This window comes from Gymnoscopelus microlampas, assembly GCF_963454915.1.
Source record: "Gymnoscopelus microlampas genome assembly, chromosome: 1".
NCBI classification, from domain to species: Eukaryota; Metazoa; Chordata; class Actinopteri; order Myctophiformes; family Myctophidae; genus Gymnoscopelus; species Gymnoscopelus microlampas.
In genome coordinates this window covers 2,309,639-2,329,299 of record NC_139962.1, presented here as the reverse complement: position 1 = coordinate 2,329,299, position 19,661 = coordinate 2,309,639, and the positions used below count along the sequence as shown (strand labels likewise).

Sequence of the window (19,661 nt, the reverse complement as noted above, 5' to 3'; positions counted from 1 at the left end):
CTCTTTAATAAACAGAAAATACATTTTTCGGTAGGTGTCAAAATCTCAGCCAATCAGGAGAAAGTACCAATTTTTAAGCTTAATTTGTATAGTGTTCCAGTTCCAATTTTGCCTGCTCATTTCTTAGTGTCATCACTTCCAATTTCACTTGTTTAATCTGTATCCTGATTGAGTTCTCTGTCCTGGAGACAAGGAGACTCCTAATCCTGAACAAACACTCTAGCGTAGAGTACTATCAGAATATAGAGCTATTTAACACTTATTTTAACCAAAGCAAATCACTTACCCTACCTTTAAGAAAAATCATATAGTTTTGTTTTGGATCAGTTTTTTTCCCCTGAAAAACTTTAAAAAATGACATAGGCCATTAGTTTAGCAAGGTGACGATTTTGTGTTTGGTCTGGTTAGCGTTCACACAGGACTTTGTTTAGCAAACCAAAATGTGTAAACGAATGAACACGTGGTCGTACAGGCCGTTCAGAGGACATTTATAATGAAAATCACAATACTGCCAACAGCAGTGTATTGTGATCATTTTCATGATTAAATGTTTGTATTCCAATCAAATAAGAACAGTGGAAGAACAGTTTTGCTTGTGTGACAGGGTCAAAGCAGGGGGGTGAAACCAAATTGTAACATTTTTTATTGATGATGAAAAACCTGTATTACGCACTTAAAAACATCATTCTCTTAACTATATTTCTGCACTGCATGTTTTATGGTTGACAATGTATTTCCCCCCGGTCCCCGAGCCACTTGACATTGGACTCCCCTATAGGCTGTGTGACATTGGCCTTGTGACAGCGGACGGCCAATGTCCCCAGGTCACGCTGGTGGCAGAGCGAATGAGGGCGGAGTAGGGTGTGGCCCACCTTATTCAAAAGTGAGCGCGAGCCACTTGGACAGCAGAGAGACAGGCATACAGGGCAGTGTGGAAGTGACAGCCAGAAGGGACGGTTGTGCACAGGAGGAGCAGACATACCACGGAGCAGAGGTGGGGAATACAGTGATCGCGGCACGTACCAAGCCACCAGCAGCGGACGGTGAGCAGACGGCGCAGTAGCAGCAGAGACGGGGAGGACAGACAGACGAACCAAGGAACGGAGGAGAGGTCCAGTGGCGATAACGTTGCGCGCTTCACACCCTCAAAGCCAGACGTACAGTCTGGCGGGCGAGTAAGTGTCCTTCTATGCAACGTTACCTTTATAAACCCACGGTCCTAAACCTCATATGTGAAATATACCTGAACAGATGAACTGGTTCTAGTTTCTATGATTGCAGGCAATACGCACGAAGACAAGAAGAGACAGTGATTCCTGGCCTAAACCCCCGCTCCAGTTAAACCCCATATAAGGACATTCCCACCTTTTGCATTGAACCGTGATGAGTATATGACATATAGCAATTGAATTGGCACTTGGCACTTTACTGCTTCAGTAATAGTTGGCACTTTAACGCTAAATTCATTATTTATTTGCTATAGTTTGCACAAGCCCTGTCTGTTTTTAGTGTTTGGTGATTGTCTGTATTCCTGTATTTTAGTTAGTTAGTGGGCGCATTAGGAGGTTGAGGTTTTAGAATTAGTGTTATATTTTGTTTATGCTTTTCAATATTTTATGGCTTATAGACGCCACTGTATTAGCTTAATAAAATAGATTACCTTTTTATACAAACCTGTTTCCGTCCAGCTTTCTCCAAGGGATATGTGTTGAAGTGTTGTTCTCATTTAAAAGTATTGTACTTACCTGGGTAAACTCGAACCTGTGAATAGCCTAAGAAAGAGTGTTACAGAGGACCCTACCTCTTAAATAAAAAGGTGGCGTAGTCTTGCAGTACCTAACAAACAGTATTATTCTCACAGTAATTACGCACCCCGCACTTTACCGTGCAACTGATATTTTATTGTTGTGAGTTTAATGTGTATTGTTATTTATTTATTATTGAGACAAAGTAAAGAGTGTCAGCATTCTAAAAAGAAGTGGCAAGTTACATGTGACAACCTGGCCACCGTCACATATTTGGCGTAGCGCGGCAGGACTGGGTAGAGAACAACACAAAATCCCTAAGAGAAACTGTATTGAAATTTTGCTGTTTTGCTGCTTTTTGTTTTGTTTTGTTTGGTTGAATCAAGAAAGTAATGATGATGATGCCAGTGTATCCAGGGGCACCGTGGCTACCTAAGTTTTCGGGCATAGAAGGTGAGGAGAAATACAGGGAATGGAGAGAACAGATTAAAGGATTATTGGGCACTCAGGATTTAACAGAGGAGAAAAAAGTTGCTTTTGTAGTACAGACCCTTACTGAGGAAGCTAAGCGACAAATTAGTGTAATTGACAAGGAAGATCGCAATACAGTGGCCAAAGTCTTTAAATGTTTAGACACGTTGTATAAAACATCTGTTTCTGCTTCCCAAGCTCGTGCCTTGTTCTATGGCTGTGCGCAACGCGCAGGCGAAAGTGTGCAGGCTTATATTTTGAGGCTTAGAGAGTTGTTCTGCGGGCTGCGGCGGCTCGACCCAGACACCGCTCCCTCCGATGCCATTCTGCGAGAGCAGTTACTTGTAGGACTGTCTGAAGGCCCTCTGGGTCAAGCCTTAAGAATATATGCCCGTCGAAACCCCACAGAAGACTTCGCCGCCCTAAAAAATGAGGCCTTCCTACTAGACACTGAACATAGAAGAGAAGGGACTGCTGAAATCTTGTGCCATGCTGTTAAACCTGTCTCTATCCCAACACCCTCACAGGAATCTGAATGGAGAGAGAAACTGAAACAGGAGATTATGGAAGACGTCAAATCGCAAATGCAGGGGTTTACGCAGGAGCTCATGAAAGAGATCAGACCGCTCCTTCGACCCAACACCACCGATACACGACCTCGCGGTTCGCCTCCATCTGAACGACGCCGGGAGCCGTACCAACGCAACGAGTGGGATGAGGGAGGTAGGCCGATCTGTAGGAGCTGTAGGCAGTCTGGGCACATTGCTCGCTTTTGTAAATCTGACCCCAATCATTTAAACTAGTACGCCCTGTCGCCGAGGTCCGGGAGACAGGGGTGCAGCGCGCACTCGCCAGATCAAGGGCTAATGAAGTGTTTATTGGGGACTGTCCGACTATTGGGATCACTATGGGAGGAGTCCACTTAAGGGGGTTACTGGATACTGGGTCACAAGTCACATTAATGCAGCAAAGCTTATTTGAGGAAAAATTCTCACACCTAACGTTGGGAAATGGGCCCCTTGTTTTTAAATTACGCGCCGCTAATGGTCTTGACTTACCGTACACTGGCTATGCCATATTGGACCTAGAGCTGGAGGGAATGAAGATCCCAGGGAGAGGAGTTGTAATCGTGAAAGATGAACATTGTACTCAACCGCTGATTATTGGGATGAATGTCGTGAACGCTGTATGGCATGCCCTCTTTAAATGGCCTGGGAGGCCTGTGTTTCCATGTCAGCAGGGAAGGACGCTGTGGAAGGACGCATTCGCCACCTGTAGGAGGGTGGAGGCAGTGACGAACGAAGATGGGTCCATCGGTTATGTGTGGCCGGTCGGCCGGCGGAAGATTCGAATCCCCGCGCAGAGTGAAGTGATGATCTGGGGCCGCGCTTGGAGAGGACCAAATGGAGCGGACTACGAGGCCTTGATGGAAGCCTTGCCGGATGGAAAAGATTTGGGAGTGGCCCGTGCCCTCGTCACGGTGCGCCACGGACGTGTTCCCATACGAGTGTGCAACCCACACGCATATAGTCTGGTCCTGGACCGCCACCAGAAGCTGGGGAGGCTGTACCCGGTGGAAGAAGCGGATGTCCGAGGCGGCAGGGACCTGAGCCTGTCCCTGGGGACCGACGGAGAGGTGGAAGTGGCCGTAATCAGTGTGGAAGATGATGGACCACTGAAGACCCTGCCCGAAGAGATGGAAGTGTTGACGGAGCGTGATGACCTGCCGGAGGCGCAGAAGAGAGAGTTACACGAGATGTTGTGTCGGTGGAAGAAGGTGTTCGCCATCCATGACGAGGATTTCGGACGGACGGACGTCGTGCAACACCAGATACCGACCGGAGACGCGGCACCCATACGAGAGCGACACCGGCCGTTGCCGCCCTCCATGTACCGGGAGATGAAGACCCTCCTGAATGAGATGCTGGAGAAGGGAGTCATCAAGGAGAGTTGCAGTCCGTGGGCGGCACCTATCGTACTGGTCAAGAAGAAAGATGGCAGCTGGAGGTTCTGCGTCGACTACAGGAAACTTAACGCCGTGACGCACAAGGACGCCTTCCCCCTACCCAGGATAGAAGAGACGCTCACCAGCCTGACGAAGGCGCAATGGTTCTCCACGTTAGACCTGGCCAGCGGGTATTGGCAAGTAGGAATGGATCCCCGGGACCGGGAGAAGACCGCCTTTACGACCCCGCTGGGCCTGTTCGAGTTTCAACGCATGCCGTTCGGGCTTTGTAATGCGCCCGCGACGTTCCAGAGGCTGATGCAGCAGTGTCTGAGTGGTCAGGTGACAGAATCCTTGCTGGTATATCTTGATGACATTATAGTATATTCACCTGACTTCTCCTCTCATCTACAGCACCTCGAGCTCGTCTTCCAACGCCTGTGGAGACATGGACTGAAGCTGCGGTTAGACAAATGCAAACTTCTGCGGAGGGAAGTGCAATTTCTGGGCCATGTCGTGGACAAAGAGGGAGTGCGGCCCGATCCGGAGAAAGTGGTGGCAGTGCGGGACTGGACACCACCCTCAACGGTCCGCGAGGTCCGCGCGTTTCTAGGTCTAGCGGGTTACTATAGGCGTTTCGTGTCCTCTTTTGCTGCTATAGCACGACCCTTAAACAACTTATTGATAGGAATCCCAAATGACGTAAAATCCCACCAGTGTAAAGTCGAGTGGACTTCGGAGTGCCAGCGGGCGTTTGATGCGTTAAAGAGTGCCCTCACACAAGCCCCGGTGTTAGCGTATGCGGATTATACACAGCCTTTTGTGGTTTACACTGATGCGAGTGGCCGTGGGTTGGGAGCGGTTCTAGCCCAGGTCCAAGACGGTCACGAACGTGTAATAGCTTATGCAAGCCGCAGTCTCCACCCGACCGAGCAGAATGACGCAAATTATAGCTCGTTCAAATTGGAGCTTTTGGCCCTTAAATGGGCCGTGACCGAGAAGTTTAAAGATTATCTCACTGGCGCTCGATTCACAATATTCACGGACAATAACCCTGTTGCGCATCTCCAAACGGCTAGATTGGGAGCTGTGGAACAACGGTGGGCTGCTCAACTTGCGTCGTTTACTTTCGACATCAAGTATCGACCGGGCAAAAACAACGCCAACGCTGATGCCCTATCGCGGTTCCCAGTGCAGCCTGTAGATGTGGCGGCTGTACAATCGACGCCAGCAGCCCGGGAGGATGAGTGGAGAGAGACGCAGGATCGGGATCCAGATGTGCAGGTGGTGAAGAGGTGCGTGGAACGGGGGAGAGCCCCTAATATGGTGGAGAGGAAGAATTGGACTCGGGGAGCGCGGCAACTGTTACGCCAGTGGAACAAACTGATTATACGAAATCATGTGTTATATAGGAAGGTGACCGATCCTTATACCAAAGAACAATACTCACAGATCATTTGTCCAGGTTCACGCGGAGAGGAGGTATGGAGAGGAATCCACACGGCCGCGGCGCATGCTGGGTTGGAGAGGACCTTGGCCCAGCTGCGACGTCGGTTCTATTGGCCAGGCATGGAGGGAGCGGTGCGTCAGTTACAACAGGGTTGTGTCGCCTGCAGCCTGCAGAGGAACAGGTCAGAGCCTCGGGCCCCCTTACAACCCTTTGAAGTCTCATATCCACTAGAAGTAATAGCCATTGATTTCCTCACATTAGGTAGGCCTGCTGATGCGTGGCAAAACATTCTGGTAGCTACTGACTTATTCACCCGTTATAGTTGGGCTATTGCCACCCGAGACCAGACTGCGCACACCACTGTCCGTGCGTTATGGACGCATATTATCCAGCCGTTCGGCTGTCCGGCCCGGTTCCACTCAGATCGAGGCCCCAACTTCGAGTCCGAGTTAATGCACCATTTATGTCAGACTTATGGTATTGCAAAAAGTCGCACCACTCCGTACCACCCGGCTGGGAACGGTGGAGTGGAACGATTTAATCAGACATTACTGAACATGTTGCGATCACTAGACACTGATAAACAAGGAAGATGGAATGAGCACTTACCCGAGTTAGTTCATGCTTATAACAACACGATCCATAGTGCTACGGGTTATGCCCCCGCCTACTTAATGTTTGGCCGACATTTGAGGCGCCCTATAGATGTCCAGTTAGGAGTGCAGTCAGCGCAAGAGCGCATGGGAGTGGGTGGCTGGGTACAGGACCACCAACAGAGAATGGCGACAGCTTATAGGACCGCAGGGGAGAGGATGGGAGAAACGGCCAAGAGGAGAAAGCAGGTTTATGACCGTAGGGCCGGTATTACACCCCTATTACCAGGAGAGAGAGTGTGGATTCGAAATAGGAAGAGAGATGGCCAGGGGAAATTGAGTACGTGGTGGGACCCCGAGCCTTACGCAGTGATGGAACAGGTGGGAGCTACGGGGTTGGTGTACCGAGTCAGACCCGAGAAGGGGGGGGCGAGAAAAGACCATACATAGAAATGCGTTGAAAGTGTGTGTAGCCCCCAGGTCGCCCCACGAGGACCCCCCAGCTGTAGTGCAGCCCGAGCAGGTAGAAGCAACAACGCCGCAGTATTATGGGTTTCTCTCCGTCCCGAGAGCACCAGATGAGCCACGGCGCTCGGGAAGAGCAAATATAGGCCAGCCACCCCAGAGGTATGGACATGATTAGGGACAGTTGCAGGGACTGGCAACGGAAAAGTGGGGGGGGATGTGACAGGGTCAAAGCAGGGGGGTGAAACCAAATTGTAACATTTTTTATTGATGATGAAAAACCTGTATTACGCACTTAAAAACATCATTCTCTTAACTATATTTCTGCACTGCATGTTTTATGGTTGACAATGTATTTCCCCCCGGTCCCCGAGCCACTTGACATTGGACTCCCCTATAGGCTGTGTGACATTGGCCTTGTGACAGCGGACGGCCAATGTCCCCAGGTCACGCTGGTGGCAGAGCGAATGAGGGCGGAGTAGGGTGTGGCCCACCTTATTCAAAAGTGAGCGCGAGCCACTTGGACAGCAGAGAGACAGGCATACAGGGCAGTGTGGAAGTGACAGCCAGAAGGGACGGTTGTGCACAGGAGGAGCAGACATACCACGGAGCAGAGGTGGGGAATACAGTGATCGCGGCACGTACCAAGCCACCAGCAGCGGACGGTGAGCAGACGGCGCAGTAGCAGCAGAGACGGGGAGGACAGACAGACGAACCAAGGAACGGAGGAGAGGTCCAGTGGCGATAACGTTGCGCGCTTCACACCCTCAAAGCCAGACGTACAGTCTGGCGGGCGAGTAAGTGTCCTTCTATGCAACGTTACCTTTATAAACCCACGGTCCTAAACCTCATATGTGAAATATACCTGAACAGATGAACTGGTTCTAGTTTCTATGATTGCAGGCAATACGCACGAAGACAAGAAGAGACAGTGATTCCTGGCCTAAACCCCCGCTCCAGTTAAACCCCATATAAGGACATTCCCACCTTTTGCATTGAACCGTGATGAGTATATGACATATAGCAATTGAATTGGCACTTGGCACTTTACTGCTTCAGTAATAGTTGGCACTTTAACGCTAAATTCATTATTTATTTGCTATAGTTTGCACAAGCCCTGTCTGTTTTTAGTGTTTGGTGATTGTCTGTATTCCTGTATTTTAGTTAGTTAGTGGGCGCATTAGGAGGTTGAGGTTTTAGAATTAGTGTTATATTTTGTTTATGCTTTTCAATATTTTATGGCTTATAGACGCCACTGTATTAGCTTAATAAAATAGATTACCTTTTTATACAAACCTGTTTCCGTCCAGCTTTCTCCAAGGGATATGTGTTGAAGTGTTGTTCTCATTTAAAAGTATTGTACTTACCTGGGTAAACTCGAACCTGTGAATAGCCTAAGAAAGAGTGTTACAGAGGACCCTACCTCTTAAATAAAAAGGTGGCGTAGTCTTGCAGTACCTAACAAACAGTATTATTCTCACAGTAATTACGCACCCCGCACTTTACCGTGCAACTGATATTTTATTGTTGTGAGTTTAATGTGTATTGTTATTTATTTATTATTGAGACAAAGTAAAGAGTGTCAGCATTCTAAAAAGAAGTGGCAAGTTACATGTGACAACCTGGCCACCGTCACACTTGACCAAAAAATTAGCCAAACAAACTCACACACTTCAGAGTCAAGACTGGGGAGTTGGATGTGTATGTGTATGTGTGTGTGTGTGTGTGTGTGTGTGTGTGTGTGTGTGTGTGTGTGTGTGTGTGTGTGTGTGTGTGTGTTATGTGTGTGTTATGTGTATGTATGTGTGTGTGTGTGTGTGTGTGTGTGTGTGTGTGTGTGTGTGTGTGTGTGTGTGTGTGCGCGTGTGCGTGCGCGCGCGTTTGTGTGTGTTTTTGTGTGTGTGCGAGCGAGCGAGAGAGAGGCTCTTGATTAGCAACACACATTTAGTTTTCTGTCATTATAAGGTCTGTTATTAAAGGTCCAAAATGAATATGAACATCCCGACTTCTCTATTAAAAATAAACAAAATAATTTGTAAAACGACTCTAGTATATGTGTGGCTGTTCCCTTGTGTCTCATTATAGAGCATTTATGTTAATGTAGTATTTTAGTGGCCATGACTAATAAATGTAAACTATTATGTTCTGATGGGCCACTGTGCGCTCGGAGCCGCTCAGAACCACAGGAAAGCCTTCCCGAGCAGGAAATAATTGCAGGGGAACCGGTTAAGACACAGTGTTGCTGGTGTGCCGGAGAACAACCTCTGGAGCCGCAGAGGTGCCCGGTGCGCCGGGGAAGAACCGGCCGGAACCGCACCGGAGCCGTTAGGAACCTGGATCGCCCGGGACAAGAACTGCCACGCCGGAGCCAGTTCTGACCGGCAACACCGCGTAGGAACCAGTTTGGAGCGGCATGTCCCGGCGTCGGATTTGGATCTCACAGACTCTCCAGGTTGACGCTTCGCCGCGGTCACGTTGTTTTCAAAAAGTCGTTGAGGTCTTTGTGTAAGCAGAGCTCAGGGAGAAGAGCTAAGAAACTCAGGACAAGGATTTTCAATCGAGGCCACTGAGGCGACTCATGACTCTGTGCGACAAACTTTTCAAAAGTTATAGCAAAAGATATAAACTATGAAATATCAGAAAAGGGGGTGGGGCAAATTAACTCCAATGAAGGACAAGGCCTCTCAAACGAGCCCAATGAGGCCACTTACAAGTAGCTACGACAATCGGTTCAATACGTGAAAATGAAAGAGAAAAATAATTACCTTGAAGATCAGCTATTTTCACTTCCTGTTTGCCGGTGAAACAAGGACGTTTAACGCTGTGCCGCGGTCACACCATTTTACGAAAACTCACGCTTTTGATAACTTTTCATCATTAAGGTCTTTTGTGTACTCTGAACGAGTTTGAGGCGGATCTGACAGTCCTCTTAGGATGAGTTTGTTAAAGTACGACCCGTGAAAATGGCACTGGAACGCCACAATAAATTCAAAACGGCTGATTTCCCGTTGGATTTAGGTCATGGCTCCAAGAGACTTTTTTGTAAGTCAGGACATGATACAGGTGTTTAATCTTTTCTATACATGTAGGTGAAACCGTATTGTGGGGCTTCAACGTTGACATTTTATAGGGGGCGCTATTGAGCCATGTAGTATCTTGAAATAGCATAGTTCTAAAAATACCTAAGATGAACACACAAAGAGCAGATCTAGAGACACACATCCCCCACAGGATGCCATACACTGGATGCTCCTATGGTCAATGACTAACAGTGACCTAGGGCAACACATGGGTTTTGTACTTACATACCTGCATCCATGCATAATATCACATATCATTATACACTAATATACCAGTACCCATATTGTGATGCACTCACATTATAATATAACTATGCATACTACTAAATACTACAAAGGCCTAATAAACATAGTCCATTGATTACTCTGGTCAAACTTAACGCTGACTAGCTGGTTTGGGAGACATTCCGGATTAGTTACAGAAATTCTACACCCTTTCATGGGGGAGAAAAGCCCAGGTCCAGATGTCAGTATCTCCTGGGGTCATCTGACCTTAGTGACCACTATATTGTTCTAACCAACTCTCACAATAGGCTCTCACACACCCCCAACTTCTTAATCTAGCACATCCACATTTACACACATAGTCTAACACACACACCTACGTGCACACTGAAGTACATCCGTGCATGCACATACACACATATAGGATCCACACTGTTTAGACATGTGGACCTCAACACACACGCCACATGCACAAGCCTATAGAAAAGAGTGTGCATGTGCATACACACCAACTATAAATATCAATGCTGTGTTTTACTCTGTCTCTTTTCCTGCTGAAAGCTGCCATGTCCTGACCTATGTAACCATGTAAGTAATTATCTTCTCTCCTTAATAAAATCAACTGAGAAGAAGGAATGCCTTGACTCCTTAATTCTCCTTAAACAATGGCAAATAGTCTCACAGATTAATGCATTTTACTACAAAAATGGCGAACCAGTCCCGATTTCATTGATTCATTTTGGGGACAATCTTCAGCACGGTGAGTTCATTTATTTTGACTCAACAGTTTGTCCCTTAAAATGTTTTCGAAAACAAGAACCTATTTTTTAATTTTTATAATTGCCATCTGTGGGGCATTATTTTTTGCCTTTGTTGAAGGAGTGTTTTGGATTCATGTTAAATTTATTTTTATTGAAAGTTTGGTCAAAAGTATATGGCTCACATTGCAGATATGCCTCTGTGTCAGGCGATTACGCATCAGATTAAGTCGTCTCGCTCTGTCTCCTAATAATTTTGCCTGACTGATCATGAAGCTAAAAAAAAAAAAAAAAAAAAAAAAAAGTAAACTAATAAGAGGATTGATGAATGGGGGACGTATGATTTTATAAGCCACACTCCATGTTGCGAGACTAATCTCCGAGGACTATAAGCCGTGGATGGCTCCCATGCATAGGAAGAATTAGCCCAAGACCTTCATGAGATCTGCAAAATGATTAGTCGTCTTTCCATTCATAGTTCGACTATAAAAAATGTAATATTCAAAAAACCAAATAAAATCTATGACTATTCGATTGGATAGTAGTTACTGTTACGGCAAGGGATCCTTCTAGAATACCATGATATGCCTGATCAGCTTTGGTTGGGGAGGCCGGCGCTAAAGCGTTTTGGGTTTAGTTTTCGTGGATTGATGATGACAGATGCATGAATTTATAAGCCACACCTAATGTTACGAGGCCAAATTCTCCCACGATTATCAGACATGTTCGCCACCATGCGTTAGGACATATTTGGTTCAATGACCATCATAAGGTCTGCGTAAACTGGTCATCTGTTCATTCATAGTTCAATTGTAGCGTATGGCTACCGGATTCTTACTTGATTGGTTAGCGTTTGTAAAAGAATCCGCCGGGTGTTGCGAGGGTACCCTCTGGACTGGAAAATGTTGAGTTACGGCCGAAGAGCTGTTACTTAAATTCACTGGAAACTGTAGTTTTCCGTGAGACTGGACAATGTTGAGTTACGGCCGAAGAGCTGTTACTTAAATTCACTGGAAACTGTGGTTTTCCGTGAGAATGCGATGTTGACGTCTTTTTGGAGGGTTTTTGTTTTATGTTGTGTGTATGGGTGCATCTTTTTGTTTTGTTTCATACATTTTGCATACATGTAAAAGCTATACATGTGTACAAGTGATGAGATGAAAATGTTTTGTTTGTCTGCCTGTCAGCTGCAGTGAGCGGTGGATGTGTCTGTGTCTGTCTTTGTAGTACAGTAATTATAATGATAATAATATTAATAATAATGATGATAATAATGATAATAATATTAATGATGATAATGATAATACGTCTTGCTAAGTGGTGTGTTCCACAGTTAGACAGTGAAAGTTGTGCTCTCCTATTTCTCCTCTGTTTGGGGGAGACAGGGACGCGTTAGCATGTCTGGTTGCTAACTCATGAGGCTAGCTCGTGCGAGTGAAATGAATGTTCATCTATAGGCTTAACTGAGTGGTGTCACGTAATTCCAAAGCAGCGACTATACGTCTTTTGCTCATGACACTTGAACCATGTGCTTGATTAGAGCATTTATAGCCTTTATTGTCACTTTTACACGTTTGAGGAACGAGTTGATTTTTGTTGTCATTCTGTTGCTTCCGCGTTTTTACGTCGCTGCCATAAACCGTTTTTTTGGTTGCTATGGTAACGCTCATGTGACCATCTCTATTCTTTTAATTAATTTCTTGGATTATATGTGCTTTGGTTTGCAAACTGAATCACTATTTTTTACTTTAATATACTTATTGTGCTACTACTAGTCATCCTAAATTTTAAACTTGCTGATGGTGACGTTATCAGCTGCTGTTAATTTTTCAACGGACAATTCGAGACTGTTAGCCTTTGTGTCGGGTCACGTGGTACGCTGCTAATACGATTCAGTACGTCACTACGTTTGTACGTGGGGGTTCCCTCCTCTCTTTTTATTGAGGGTGTCCCTTCTTTGTTCTGCGTCACTGAGATCCTCCTCTCGAGGGCGGGTTTTTGCCGCATCATATTTTACGCTCCGCCTACGTTGTAATGACTGCTCTTGTCTCAGCATGAGTTGTCTTCCTAGCAATTTAACCAAGCTATTACGTTTCCCCATACATTAATGCAAGATCTACAACTCTAGTGCTGCTATTCCTTTTCTGTGTGTTTCTGAGTTGAGTTTGGAATATTCTAAGCTAACTTATTTCTTACAGCTACTGTTATATTGTTGGTTTAATTGTTTTACATTGCTTTCAACCCAACTCTTGTTTTTCTTTATGTCTCATATTGCTTATTACATTTTAGTATATTTTATTTAATTGGTTTATTTCATATTAGCGGTCTTGCATACTCAATAGGTTACATGTTATTTTGATTTTTACAGTTTTCCAATTTTTTATTTTTTTATTATTTTAGCTGCGCCTACCTAAGACATTGTCAAGGGGGGTACTACATTTTTATGGCTATATTTTACTGATCGTTTTCCTTGGTTTATTTTAGACAGTCAAGCGGTTTCGGTGGTTCGTCAATTTCAGTAATGTAATTTAGGTTGTTTCAAGTATAATATTGCATCAATTACTTGGAGGGAGCTTGTTAGTTGCTCCTATCTCCTATATTGACGCTTGTGTTTGTTCTTGCTGCAGCCTTTAGTCAACCATAATACGAACCTAACTGCACACGTGCACACAGGCCTGTCATTTTGCCTGGAGAGTAGTACTTGAGTGCTCCGGTCTCTTTTTCCTGCACACTTTCCTCTCTGTTTCTGAAACCTGATTCTCATGTTTCAAGGGGGGAGGTGGAGCAGGAGAGATGTAACCAATCACAGTGTCCCATTCCTCTGAGCAGTGGGAGCACAAGGCCGATTAGAGCCCATAGCTGAGAGAGAAAAATGATGTGGCAGCACATTCTCACCACGCATTTTAGTGTACTGTTTGAGTTTTAAAATAAGTAATGCACCGTTTTCCATCTAATGATAAACATTATAATTGTGAGCATGTTTTTAAAAGTGTGCAAACACATATCTTCTATTTCACCACGTTAATAACAATAGGGGAAATCATAATGAAACATGTAGTAATTGTGAATCTCTTTACATTCGTAAAAAAAAAGTAGAGTCTGTTTGAGACATTTAATTCTGGAGACAACAATCAATCACTGTCTGTTGGTTATCTTTTACCCTTTTGTGTGTGAGTGAGTGAGTGCATGTGAGGCTCCCTGTCTCTATACCCCCTCAAGCCCCCCACCTTCCAGTGGGCACCCACAGTCCCTTGGCCCCACCAATTTTTACCCTATGCATTTAATGTGATGTAGAGATTATGGTTTGAAGAATTGAAGAATGAACGCTAATGCAATTGTTTATTTTCTTTTGTGTTGAGCTCACATGTGCCATGGGGAGTTCCCAGTGAGGATGACACCAAGCCAAACCTTCTGAGGCCATCCCCCTGATACAAAGATCCAGACGGCCAACCAGACCACACAGAGGCCTTTCATCTGGATGGACACAAGCAGCCCCCTTCTATGACCTGAGGGATGCCGGTCCATTGTATCACACAAGATCAGTTTGTCCCTAAAACCATTTGAAACTTAATAGCCTAACAGCAGTAGTTTGACATTTATTATTTGAGTGTGTGGTTGTGTGGGCATGGAATCGACTCATTGAAATAGGTAAAGTGTTCTCTTTTTTTGTTTTAAGTGGTGAACATGGCTAGGTGCATTCTACCAAGAATCATTTTGGAGTTTTGAGTGCCTGGAGGAACTATGTTCGCCTGGCCGTCGAAACCTGAAGACATAGGGAGGAGTTAGTGACAGTATAAGATTTGGGGTAGGCAGAAAGCCATGGGGTTCAATGAAGAGGTTACATGCCTGTGTGTATGAAGTTATGTTTGACAGTATATGATTACAACATGTATGAGTGAGAGAGAAGATTGAATGGGTATGCCTGGTGAGTGAATGTATAATAGAGCTATTGATACAAACCAACTTCTGAAGATTCACTGTAGTACTGAACGAAAACTATTTTTGGGAGATATGTAAAAGTTACAAGGGGGGACAAAAATTAAGAGAAGATGAGTGACAGGTTTAATAAAATAGCGTATTATTACTGTGAGTGATTCATAAAAATGTAGAGCTACATATGAGCAACGTTTGATCTTCATAAGGAGACAATAATGCATATTATTGTTTGTAAGGGGTTTGCCCTGCAATAATCTGCATCCACAAATTGTAGTATATTACGCACAAGGAAGTGTGACAATATTCTTGAAAGGAAAGGAAGTAGCAAGGTCCATGAAAATGTTAGGAGTATACTATAGGAGGACAGTTATCAAATACATAGAGATAAGTGCAGTTGAGAAAGAGGGAAACACATATAAGTTCTTATCTATAGTAATGAAAAATAGTGAGTTGAACATAGTAATTGTTTTCTGAGTCTGATGTCTTAAAGTGATCACAAGGAGTAGCTTGTTGGACGGAGGGTATTTTGATGTGGACTGAAACAATCACTGGCTTTTAAGTGTGACTGTGAGTTTATGAGAGGACATGGAGGCGGCGGCTTACAGGCCCTCCCTAAAAACACGCAGTGACCATGGGGAGTCGCGCCCCTGTGATCTGAGCACAGATCTGCTGGTAGCTAATTAATGCTGCGGGGGACTAGTCCAGTCTAAGTTGGCCCCCACCCCCAGGGGTGGTTGCTTTAGCCAAGGAACCCGGAACCAAGGTTGAGCATTAGGGTTAAAGCTGACAGAACAATTCTGCCCCACAGCCTAAAATCACACGTCCTACCCTGATTATAAATGAGCTTGTTGTTTGACATCAGTGAGTTTGTAGTTTTAGTGCCGACTTTTAGAGTAACGTATGGTAATTTGTATTGGAGTAACTTATCACCCCTATATTCCCGTTCTCAACATATGCAGTCTACATAGACTGAACACTATTGCCAAATGAGATGCGTTGTGGACTGACAATTGTTTGTGGTCTGTGTATGAACCTTTAATAGTGACAATATAGTTTATTAATGCTTTTCAACATTGATTCAAAACTATATGAACAAAAAACACTATTATTATTGGGTTTCTGGCCATGCACAGTGCACCTACAAGGGTCTACTATAACTATCAAATATATAGTTCAATATTATTTGAATACTTGATCGATATTAGTGATGGGAGCCAAGCCAACGAGAGCTCCTTCCCCCACAACGACACCTGTGTTGATAGTACAACAGAATAACCCCCTATTCCAAGGGATTTCCACAATTTCCGAAAGGTGGAATAAGCGCTGGCCTGGATTAGACAAGCCATGGCAGCAATATGGCTCTTTTGATCCAGAGGTTATTAGAATGATGTAAGTTCTTGTAGGCACGTACAAATCAGGACAGAAAACAGGCAAGAAAGGTGATGTTTTAGACTTGTTTTTTAAGGAAGGTCAGAAGTTGACTAGGCTTAGGGAACCGGACTGCAGGAGTGAGGCTGGAACGACAGCCTGACTCTTCTAAGCAAATGCCAGTGACCATTAAGGATCAGCAACTTCATTATGAGCCAATCAATCAATCAATCAAGCTGTTGTCACATCTGGAGACAATGTAACAGAGGAGAGGGGAGGCCACAGCCCTCCCACAGACAGGGGTGTCATTACCCCTTGGACCTGGACAATTACAACTACACTCAAAGCAAGAGGAGCCCCATTTGCCCCTCTATATCGCTCTCCCCTCAACCCGTGGACATACAGTACATCTCTCCTCTCTTTTTTCTCTTTTACAGCTTTATCTTAACTTTCCTCTATCTTTTCTTGTGAGACGGGGTTTTCCGTTCATGAAGACAGATGTCCGTCAGAGACCCTGATGAAGACAAAGATCGTTTGCTAGTGCGTTTTAATGTAGGCGATTCTGAGTGTTTTGCCGCGCATAGTAAATGGCGATTTGTATGTCCTTCTGTTTTTATAGATTGTCATTTTAGTTATCTTTTGAGACCTGTGTAGCCTATTTGTGTTACAGTTTTTGTTTGCCGAGGGGGGTCTGGATGATCCTAACATATTTGTTCTTTTTCTACATGAGGAGTAGCAGGTTTTTATGGTTTGTGTTTTGGTACTAATGTTTTAGTTCTTTTAATGCATTTTAGTTTGTTCGTGTTACTTTGTGGTTTTAGAACTATTGTTTTCATGTCCCCACGTTTATGGAGGACCTTAGTGGCCCTCCAAGGGGGGTCTGTAGTATCTTGAAATAGCATAGTTCTAAAAATACCTAAGATGAACACACAAAGAGCAGATCTAGAGACACACATCCCCCACAGGATGCCATACACTGGATGCTCCTATGGTCAATGACTAACAGTGACCTAGGGCAACACATGGGTTTTGTACTTACATACCTGCATCCATGCATAATATCACATATCATTATACACTAATATACCAGTACCCATATTGTGATGCACTCACATTATAATATAACTATGCATACTACTAAATACTACAAAGGCCTAATAAACATAGTCCATTGATTACTCTGGTCAAACTTAACGCTGACTAGCTGGTTTGGGAGACATTCCGGATTAGTTACAGAAATTCTACACCCTTTCATGGGGGAGAAAAGCCCAGGTCCAGATGTCAGTATCTCCTGGGGTCATCTGCCTTTAGTGACCACTATATTGTTCTAACCAACTCTCACAATAGGCTCTCACACACCCCCAACTTCTTAATCTAGCACATCCACATTTACACACATAGTCTAACACACACACCTACGTGCACACTGAAGTACATCCGTGCATGCACATACACACATATAGGATCCACACTGTTTAGACATGTGGACCTCAACACACACGCCACATGCACAAGCCTATAGAAAAGAGTGTGCATGTGCATACACACCAACTATAAATATCAATGCTGTGTTTTACTCTGTCTCTTTTCCTGCTGAAAGCTGCCATGTCCTGACCTATGTAACCATGTAAGTAATTATCTTCTCTCCTTAATAAAATCAACTGAGAAGAAGGAATGCCTTGACTCCTTAATTCTCCTTAAACAATGGCAAATAGTCTCACAGATTAATGCATTTTACTACAGCCATTAGGCCACTTGTGATGTGTGTGCAAAGTTGAGTACATTTATGCCCTTAAAACGTGATTCATTTGTGCTAAAATTTTGTCACAAATGGACACTGGACACAGCACTGCTCAGGCAGCACGTGAATACATTAGAGGGTTTGCTGTTATTTAACATCGCGGTCACAAACTCATTTATTTTGTCCAGCGACAATTATCAAAGGAACCTGTTGTAAAGTACATTTATTATGATTATTATTATGCGTCATGCCTGCAGATGGAGCTGTTGACCATGAATCCCAGTGTCACAGGTTTGGGGGTTAAAAGGGATTACTTCCGGTGCTACCGGCAGATAGGAAATGTAGCCGCTAGCATGTAGCTATGTTTGTGACCACCACAGTGTTCTGTACATGTATTGTCACATACGAGTCTTGAGATAAAGAGAATCAAAGATATCAAAGCGTGAGTGTGTTCCTTCTTGGAGTGAAGTTACCACATATTTTTGGCGACGAGGTGAACTGGATTACCGTGTGCTCAAGTTGGATTACTATGAGCAGCAGTAGCAGTGACAGCGACGCGACACAGAACGGAGACGTGGAGAACGGTGACGACAACGTGGAATTGCCGGTGAATGCGGCCGGTGGACAATGTGTGACGACGTTTGGGACAATCAGTGAGTTTGTGGAGGGAAACGAGGACTGGACGGAGTACGAGGAAAGGTTGGGACACTTTTTCGCTGCAAATGACATTACTGAGGAGGCTAAAAAGCGCTCTATTCTCCTGAGTGTGTGTGGGGCAAAGACTTATAAGCTGATAAGGAACTTGGCCACTCCACGGAAACCAGGAGATATTGCATATGATGATCTTGTCCAGCTCGTGGGAAACCACCACAACCCAAAACCCTCTGTTATTGTCCAACGGTTTAAATTCCACAGTCAATTCAAAAGGCAAGGTCAGTCTGTGGCTAATTTCGTAGCCGAGCTACGGCAGCTATCTGAACATTGTGATTTTGGGGCAGTGTTAGATGACATGCTCCGTGACCGATTAGTATGCGGCATTAATGAAAACGCCATTCAGCGCCGCTTGCTGGGAGAAACAAACACCACCATTGACTTTTCAGAAAGCCTTGGACATTTCACTAGGCATGGAAATGGCTGCAAGTGATGCTAAGGATATCCAAAAAGGGAATGGATCACAGTCAGTGGCAGTGTACCAAGTCAGGAAGGAGACTGGTAAGCAAGAAAGGCGGGTGGAATGTTTTAGGTGTGGGGGGTCACACTATGCTAATGACTGCAAGTTTAAGGATGCTATCTGTCATGCATGTAACAAAAAGGGCCACTTATCTAAAAAGTGCAGGAGCTCTAAGGGGAGAGTTAAGCCTGGGGGGAGGAGACCTCAGCAGTTTCAGGCAGCCACACAACATCTAGAAGATGGGGAGGCCACATGTTCATATAATATGTTTGGGGTGGAAACGGATGAGGAGCCACCTGAGCCTTATTGTGCCACAGTTACTGTTAATGGGCAGGACATTAAGTTTGAGATTGATTCAGGGGCTACGGCCTCAGTCATAAGTGAGGAGACCTACAGGGGATCATGGGGGCGTAGTCTGCCTCCTATCAAGCCCTCAAAACTCAAGCTCAGGACTTATACAGGACAGCCCATACCTCATTTAGGGGTGATATATGTGGACATTGCAGCTGAAGGTCAGAGAGACACAGCCAGGTTGGTGATAGCCACAGGGAGCGGGCCTAGTCTGTTGGGCCGCGATTGGCTTCGCAAACTCCGCCTAAATTGGCATGAAATTAAATATGCCCGCACACACACTGTGGAGGACATTCTGCAGAACTACAGTGAGGTGTTCAAGGATGAGCTGGGGACACTGAAGGGCGTGTCTGTGAAGCTCC

At 44.9% G+C, this 19,661-nt stretch overlaps 1 protein-coding gene across 1 annotated transcript in view; it reads right to left on the bottom strand.

The window, feature by feature from the left end:
* LOC311045024 (uncharacterized protein) overlaps nt 1–19,661 on the bottom strand; it is a 120,244-nt gene that overhangs the window by 5,159 nt on the left and 95,424 nt on the right. The window lies entirely within an intron of this gene.